Source organism: Lycium ferocissimum, chromosome 12 (assembly GCF_029784015.1).
Source record: "Lycium ferocissimum isolate CSIRO_LF1 chromosome 12, AGI_CSIRO_Lferr_CH_V1, whole genome shotgun sequence".
Lineage (NCBI taxonomy): Eukaryota > Viridiplantae > Streptophyta > Magnoliopsida > Solanales > Solanaceae > Lycium > Lycium ferocissimum.
In genome coordinates, this window is record NC_081353.1 from 61811991 (window position 1) to 61820981 (window position 8991).

Below are 8991 nucleotides of genomic sequence, written 5' to 3' on the forward strand. Positions count from 1 at the left end.
TCCTTTACCATATTCTGGATCATGACACTACCATAAGGCACAATATCAGCATTGTTTGAGTGGCAAGCCTGATTGTACGTAGTCAGCCTGTCAAGTATGTTGGTCACTCGTCGATAAGATTTATTCATAAAACAACCATCAGCTGCATTGTTTGCAATTGATTGCGTCACTGGATCCATCCCTCGATAGAACTTCTCCATAAATATATTCTCCGGAAAATCATAATTTGGAATTTTCTTCAAATACTCTTTAAATTTCTCCCAAGCTTCATATAATTTTTCCCCTGATCGCTGCTTAAATTCATAGATCTTGTCACGAATCTCAGCCTTCTTTCTAGGAGGGTACTATTGCTTGAGAAATACTGCTACCATCTCTGCCCATGTAGTAATAGAATTCCGAGCCAGCTTCTCGAACCATGCTCTTGCATCTCCAGCTAAGGAATATTTGAAAAGCCTCAGCCGAATAGCATCCTGTGAAATGTTGTTTTGGATGTGATTAGCACATACATCCACAAAATTTTGCAAATGACGTTGAGGATCATTATCGGTAGAGTTCAGAAAGTAGCCCTCAAGCTTCAACAACTAGTATAGAGCGGAGTCAATTTTGATGCTTGCAGCTCCAACCCGAGGATGAACAATAGCAGATGCATAGTCCTCCTCAGGAACAAGATCAGCGAAAACATTCTCGTCATCTGATTCATTCGCTTGATTATTCAATGGGCCCCCCTGGTTACCAGCACGTTGGTTTTGCTGATTCTGATTCGTGTTCACCTGGTTTACAAGGAATAGCAAACAAGGTGTGATGGAATAAGCAAAAGACTTCAATCAAAGCAAACACTATTTAGTAATTTCAAAACCGTATTCCCCAACAACGGCGCCAAAATTTGATACACTCAAATTACACCTTTAATTAGCGTAAAGCGGACGATGTCAAATATAGTAACCCAACAAGGTTGGAGTCGAATCTCACAGGGAATATGGTGTGAAAAGGTTACTAAACTCGTAGAATGCTTAATTTAAGTCTAATGTCTTAATCCGATGATTTTTGTAAAAGTTGGTTGTTTATGACTAATAGCTAACTAATGGCTTTGGATTGTAATTTATGGTAAAAGAAACCAAGTTTGTGTCCCCTTTTGATAAGGTGTATGATCATGGGTATTGATCTTGATATACTTCTAATAAATATTTACATAAATGCACTTAACCTCTATATGAATCTCTACTATTTCCTAATAAATAAAGATTATTTCTTTCTATGATTTTTCCAAATATAAGAAAGTGAATATTGAAGAATGGTTAATTGTGCCAAGTAAATTCTTCTTATTCCTAAGTGAATTTATTAAATAAAGTATAAAGCTTTGAGTTCTTGTTATTTATTCTTACCAAACCCTAATTGTTTTCCCAAACAAATCAAGATTTATGGCTTTAATCAATGTTTGCAACCATTAATTATGAATGAAGAATGAAGAATAAATAAACCCTAATAATCCATTATGTGTATATCAATCACAAAACCCAGTCACAAAACACCCATCATTGGGTTCACAACCCTAGTAAGGGAATTTAGCTACTCATGACAAAGAACAAGAAATAAGAAATTGAAGAATTCATAATTGCTTACTTTGGATGGAAAGAGAAGTTGATAATACTTGAATTGATGTTTTGAATCTCCAAAGTAAAGAGAGTATTTAATTGTTCTAAGCCAAAAGTTAAGAGAATAATAACTGGTACGAAATAAAACCCTACATTGGACTATTTATAGGTTTTGACGTAAAAGTTATAGAATTACACTTTGGTCCCCGACGACACAAAATACGGTTCGTATTTCACATTACGGACCGTAAATTGGTTTTACGCCTTGGTTTTCCTTCAAGATCTGAGCAAATGCAGGATCATGGCTTACAGACCGTATTTTGATTTACGGTCCGTATTCTGCTTGATCGTCTTTCACTTGTAAAACATCAGGTTTTTGCCAATTGTCCAAATGCTAAATACGCTTTGAAATACGGACCGTAAAGTGGAATACGGTGCGTAAAAGTTGTTCGTATTTCACCATCTTCTCAGCATGCCTTTCTGGTTGTGCTTATCTTTAAATACGCCCAAGGAATACGGTCCGTATTTGAGAATACAGCCAATATTTTATCATCAAGGCCAAATTCTGCACTTCAACAGTTTTCATCCCAAAATTGCCCCATTACCTGAAAAACACTAAAAACACATTAAATTGCCACTAACTTGCTTAAAAACAAGTAAAACTCTCGTAAAAAGGCCTTGGATGTGGCATAATTTCCCGGCACATCACTTAACAAGTTCAAATGCATGTACACATAAGCAGACAGGATCATTTAGGCTAAGACTAGAACCATTTCTCACCATTAAGGCCTAACAAAATTCATACAAAGTCATAGCATAAGTCAATTTGTCATTAGCAAGTTCCTTAAGTCATTTTATCTTCACAGAAAACATCACAAGCTAGTTTGCACATTCACCTGGTCATGTTATACTATAAGCTATATCTGATCAAGTCATAGAAAGTGTGTATGAGACAGTCAATCAAGCAATGATAACTAAGCATCAGGACAAAGTGTTAAAACTCAGACCCAAACCCAAATAACTCCAAAGGAATATAATAGGTAGATTACCATTTTTTGAATCTTGAACCAGTTTTATTCCAGACAGAACTATGTAGGAATCTCATGATAAAAAATACAGATTCAGATTAGCAACTTGATTCACTCCTCTTACAAATCTTAGGTATGGCATAATCACATATGTTGACTAGGACCAGTGTTAATTCTCACCTTAAAGCATTCAAGACCTTTAAACAAGGTTCAAAGATATTTTAGGCAAACAAGCAACCAAAATGGCCTTGGGTTAACCCTGATATTTAGTAGTGGTCCTCTATCATGATCAAATTTTTAAGTCTTTGGCACAACCAAATTCACAAAAAAAAAAAAAAAAAAAAAAAAGAGACTCAGCTTGCAAGAAAACAAATCCCCAAAATGCAATGTGTAGGTGCAAAGACAATAGGATATTTTCATAAACAGGCTATATGGTAAGCATTATGGACTCCTACTCAAGTTCTGAGAGCCTAGTCTCTTTTAAAAGATTAACTCAGGTCACTTCCTATCTTGCTTTTAGTCAGGGTTCTTCCCATTAATATACACAAGACTCAACCTGGCTTAGGTGGTTTCATTCTCCCTTTACCTAGTTCCACTGTAATACTGAAATAGATCAATCCTGTAAAGCAGTGTCAACCTAACCTATTATCAACAAACAAATGACTCATTGTTAGTCCACATCCTTCCCTCTAACAACCTTCCAATTAGCTTAGATCCATTTTAAACTTACTCCTGTTATGGCTATGTCCTTGATTGATGTTCAACACTAACTTAATAATAGCTAGTTTACTAAGGCTAGGTTCATTCAAGGCCCATCAATTCAGACTTAAATTGTCAGTAGCAAGCCAACTGTCCTCTTTAATCAGACTCAGCCCCAAAAGCTCATGGCCAAGTAGAGAGTTTTAAGCATTATAGTTTCCTAACAAGACATCAATAATCTACAGGTCTTATTTTAGCTTGATTTGTCTTTAATATGTGTGATAAGCTAGACTGAGCTCTGAACAGGACATGGGACTCTTATTAAAATGCTATATTCCTGATCAGTTTATATGTTTGATCTTTTTCTTCATCATATTTATCAAGGTCAACTAGTTATTACACACGATAAAGCTTAACAAGCTAATAGGAAACATAAGCAAATCACAGAGAATGTCAAGTCATAGTACCTGTACAATAATGCAGCATCAATCATGGAAGACATCAAGAGTGAATAGGGCATTTTGTATAAGGATTCTTTACACACAGAGTTAAAATGATTCCCATTTAGGAATAGTAGGGTGGAAGCATGACAGTCTCATCTCTTGGAAGAGGAATATCACAGATTGACCTTGATGAAAGTTACAGACTCACTCAAGGTTCAAGACAAGTATCATACAACCACACTTAGAGGTATATCTAGGTTATTAGTTCTTTCAATGTAAGTACTGGCACATTGGAAAGGCAAATGATCAAATAATGATCTAACAGCATGTCATGTAGGCCTGTAGAACAGGGCAGTCTTATCAAAAATCATACAATCTAAATTACTCAAAACAGTTATGTAATACCCTACATGTCCACTAATTAGATAAAGAAAACTCTTTATTCCAATATATTACTAATAATGAACTGTTGACCCTCACCAGACCTCAAACTTATTTTACATGGATCATTTCAGTTCTATCGCAGTTCACACACATTTTGCACAGGATTAACATGAATCCAAGTCTTTTAATTCAAACAAACAATCCTAATATCAAGCTAAGCACATAATCATCAAAGGTATCATATTAGAGGGGATTTATTCCAAGTTCACTCAAATAATGCTAAGACATGATTATTTTATGAGGCTACTTAACACTTAAAGAAGACTAAATATCAAAATAAAAAATGACAAGCTTAAAGTGTTACCTTTTTAAATGCAACCTTGGTCAATATTGGATTCGCAAGCTCCTTTGTGCTTCCAACTCCCTCCTCAGCCACCACACAACGAGAACAACAAAAAAACAAACTTTTTAACTAATGACTCAACTCAAAGGATTAAGTCTAATTTATTTTTAACTAATAATCCCAACTTCGAGTACAAATGCTCAAATTCTACGTTTTTATGCCTCTCCTTTTTTTCTCCTTCCCCCTCTCCTTTTTCATCAGGGTTGCGGTTCTATTTATAGAACCCCAAAACTTATAAAAAGGACTAAGGCCAACGATGTGGGACAAGTAGAAGTTTTTAGAAAATAACATTGTATTTCAACATGGACGAACCAGATTTGCATCAACAACAAATAAACTACTAGATTTTGACCTTCTCACCCTCAATACAGGTCGATTCAGGCTCAACCAATGAGAGTCGAGAAAGTACAAACACAATACAAATCATAAAAATGCAGAAACTCATATGTTTGACTCAAAATTTGAAGAAAAAAAATTAAAAGAAGAGTGATTAATACCGCGTTTGGAGTGAGGAAGGTGGAAACGAGGTTGAAGCCATTAATTGTATCATGTAAACAGACGTACGAAGGCTGCAAAACACTGTGCTTTCTGCAGCGTTGCCATTTTTAGTATGAGAGAGAAGAAAGAGTGAGGCGGCGGCTCAGGGTTACGGTAAATGGGAAAGGGACGGGAGGAGAGAGAGTATAGGGTAGCGTTTGGCATGAAAAAAAATGAAAAGTGTAAAGGGGGTGTTACACCCTTATTCGGATGGACTTTGGGCCGGGTCTTGCCTGACTGGGCTGGACCTAGTCTGAATTTTTTTTTTTTAAAGGGGGGCGATGTACATATATCATATGTATATATTTACGCATATCAAGTGTATATACCCGTATAAGGGGCAAAACGGGTAGACTAAAATAGATAAAAATGTTAAAACATCATTTATTGATCATATTACAGGGATTAGGACATGATTAGCATTTTAAAGTAATTTTTTTGAAAAAAAAACACGACTAATTGTTAAACAACCCAGATTTGCAAGCACAGCCTTAATTGGTTTTAAGTCTAAATGAGGTGTTGCAGTTATAACCCTTTGTTAACTAATTGCAATTGTGTCCTTAATTAATCTCAATCTAATTAATTTTTTCAATTATGTCCCTATTTATCCTAATTAACCAATTGAAACTAAATTTGCACTACTGACCTCAATTGATTTGCCAATGGATTTGGCCATTTCAATTAAGGCCACTTAAAGGCTGATTTTGCAAAAATGACCTCAATTGTCTTAAACCATGAATTAGTTAATTCAATTGTGGACATAATGTAAATAATTATTAATTAAACCAATCTTGCAATAATGACCCTCTAATTGATTAATTAATTTTAATTTAAGCACCAAACAATTTATTAATTTCAAACAATTATGAAAACACAAGATTAGAGATTGAAGGGTAAAATGGTCAATTCTTTCAATTACTCAAGTTCCTTGGATTTAAGGGAATAAATTATTATTTAATTTTGACTTTTGACAATTAAACAATTAAATAAACAATTATTCAAAATGTTTTGCTCTTGATTAATTCTAATATAGTGTTCCATAAATGTCACAAAGATTCCAATTAATTTCTAAATAATTTATGATGTCATAAAAACTTCTTTGTGAATTTAAAGGAGTAAAATATTGACTTGAAGAATTTATATAAAAATTGTTTGAACCCTTTAAGATGCATAGCTCAATTTTATTTATTATCCAAGGGCTCTGAGTGATTGAAATAAATTACGAGAGGTCAAAAATTAGGTGTCAACAACTGTCCCTTCGGTGTTTGGGGATGGCAGGCCATCCCTGAGCAACGAAATTTGACTAACCTTAATTTTTGACTGACCCGGCTCATTTTACCCTTTATTTCCATGTAATTTTCTCATATGTGGCCGTACCCTGGTCTCTGGATTTCCTACATATCTCATGCCATTTGAGAATTCAGGCCACTTGCAGTTCGACTTAACTAAAGACCTTCAGGTGATCTGGAAGGAACTATCCGGGGATCCCAATATTGCGATTGGGATTTTCCGGAAGGTTTTTAAAATGTGATCGACCCTCGGGGCTTGAGTTTACCTACATATCCCTGGTTCCTGGGAATCAGGTCACATGTAGTTCGACATGCTGGAGGAGAGTAGATCCCTTATGCAGGAGTACCTTCAGACTTCCCGATGTGTCTCCGACCGGTCGCGATTTTTTGAGAAAAATTAAAACAAGACAAGTTGTGGCTGATTTTGAGGTTGGATGGCTTTCGAATCCCGGTCGGAGAGCTTGACTCTCATGGGCACCTTATCTTGACCGGCTGCGTAAGAAAAAGTTTCACGTTTGCTCTACAAGTTGTCTGGATTAGATTCAGCAACCGACTCCTTTTTAGACGGCTGTGTGCTCCTTTCCTTATCTTGATAGTATGCAGATATTTTTTGTGGAAATTTAGACAAATGGCCCTCTCGGCTTGTTTGAATGAATGACCCTCTTAGCTGCTTGAATAAGTGGCCCTCTTGGCTTGTTTGTATGAGTGGCCCTCTTGGCTTGTTTATATGAATGACCCTCTTGGCTTGTTTGTATGAATGGCCGTCTTGGCAAAATAAATGGATGTCTCTTTTGGCAAAATAAATGGATGGCCCTTTCAGCATACAGATGACAATTATGGCCCTTATGGCTGGGTGATCTTTCTTTCGTTCATTGTATTGGTTGTTGACCCTTGTGGCTAGATATGCCCTTTTTGCACTTGTCATGACCCTTTTGGTCGTATGTACCTTTATGCTCATCAATTGTGACCCTCTTGGTCTGATACATCTTTGTTGTTCATTCTTTGTGTGAACCTTTTGGTCAGATGCGTCTTTATTATCCGTTCTGCTGCGACCCTTTTGGTCTTTCTCCACCGTTTGGGCTTTTGCCTTTCGCTCTTGCTATGAGTAAGCTGGTTGGTAGTGTATCTGCTGTCCTATAAAAGGGAAAACCTACATTCACAGAAAAATTGTGAGTTTTCTAAGAGGCCGATTAACGTGGTCGCCTTCCTGCCTGGTGTCTCCTCTTGATGCCCCCCGGACCTTCTTGGGCTCGGTATTTCAAGAGATGTTTTTGGGATGCAATTATGCTATATATATTTTGAGAAATTGGAGTAAAATTCATAAAGCGCATGTATCATTATTATTACTATTTCTTAAAAGGTAAATGTTTGTTTTGTTTTATGCGTCATGACGTGTGTTTCCTTCGAACGAGGTCTTCTGGTTCTTCTCGATAGCATGATTCTTTGATTTAGAATTTTTGAGATCTTTCTAAAAAAAAATTTCCCGGTTTCAGGACTTGCTCTGGGTGTCCCTTGTGTTGTCTTCTTTGAGCGGGAATTTTTGAGGTGGGACCTCAAAAATTCTGCCCCAGTGTACGGCTTTAGTTTGTCCCTTTCTTTGTCGACTGTTCCTGATAGGAATTTTTGAGGTCTCCTAAAAACTTCTGCCCCAGTGTAGGGTTAGTATTGTCTGGTTCTTGTACTGACCCTTGCAAGCCTGATTTCGTTGACTTTTCTCACTTCACTGCCTCTAAGGTCTCCTAGGGGTTTCTTGGTTTTTCTTTTTATGACGACCGAGCCCGAGAGCACCTACATATCCTGTCGCAGCAGGAATTCAGGTTGAACGTAGTTCAGAATAAAGAAATTGAGTTTTGGTTTTACTAATAAAGCGATCGAGTCCAGCATGGACTGCCTACGTATCTCATCGTGGGGAATTCAGGTCATTGTGTAGTTCATTACATAGATGGTTTGTTTTTCTCCTATTCTAGTACGACTACAACCAAAAGATACAATTACAAAGAAAAAATAGAAATGCGAGTACAAGCAAATAGAATCCTAAACGTAGTATCTCTTGAGTGTGTCTGCATTAATGGCCTTGGGCCACTCTTGTCCGTCCATCTCGGCTAGGACTACGGCTCCTCCTGAGAGTACTCTCCTGACCATGTATGGTCCTTGCCAGTTTGGTGTGAATTTCCCTTTATATTCCTCTTGGTGAGGAAAAAATCGCTTAAGCACGAGTTGTTCGATATGGAAAAATCGAGTTCTGACCCGCTTGTTGAAGGCTTTAGAAATCCTTTGTCTGTACAACTGTCCGTGGTATACCACCACCATTCTTTTCTCCTCTATCATGGCCAACTATTCATAATGATTCTTAACCTATTATTCATCTCTTAGCTCTACTTCTTGGATGATCTTGAGTGAAGGAAATTCCACTTATGCGGGTATGACCGCTTCTGTGCCGTAAACAAGGAGATACGGGGTTGCTCCGATCGAAGTTCTGGTTGTTGTTCTGTATCCCAACAGAGCATAAGGCAGCTGGTCATGCCAATTCTTGTAGTTGTCGACCATCGTCCTCAAAATCCTTTTGATGTTCTTGTTGGCAGCCTCTATGGCTCCATTCATTTGTGGCCGGTAGGC

At 37.0% G+C, this 8991-nt stretch overlaps 1 non-coding gene across 1 annotated transcript; it reads left to right on the top strand.

Moving 5' to 3' along the window:
* Positions 1–216: 216 nt before the first annotated feature.
* LOC132041282 (small nucleolar RNA R71) lies at positions 217–322 on the top strand. The gene has a single exon (XR_009410980.1). It is a non-coding gene; the product is annotated as a small nucleolar RNA R71 (small nucleolar RNA).
* Positions 323–8991: the final 8669 nt, after the last annotated feature.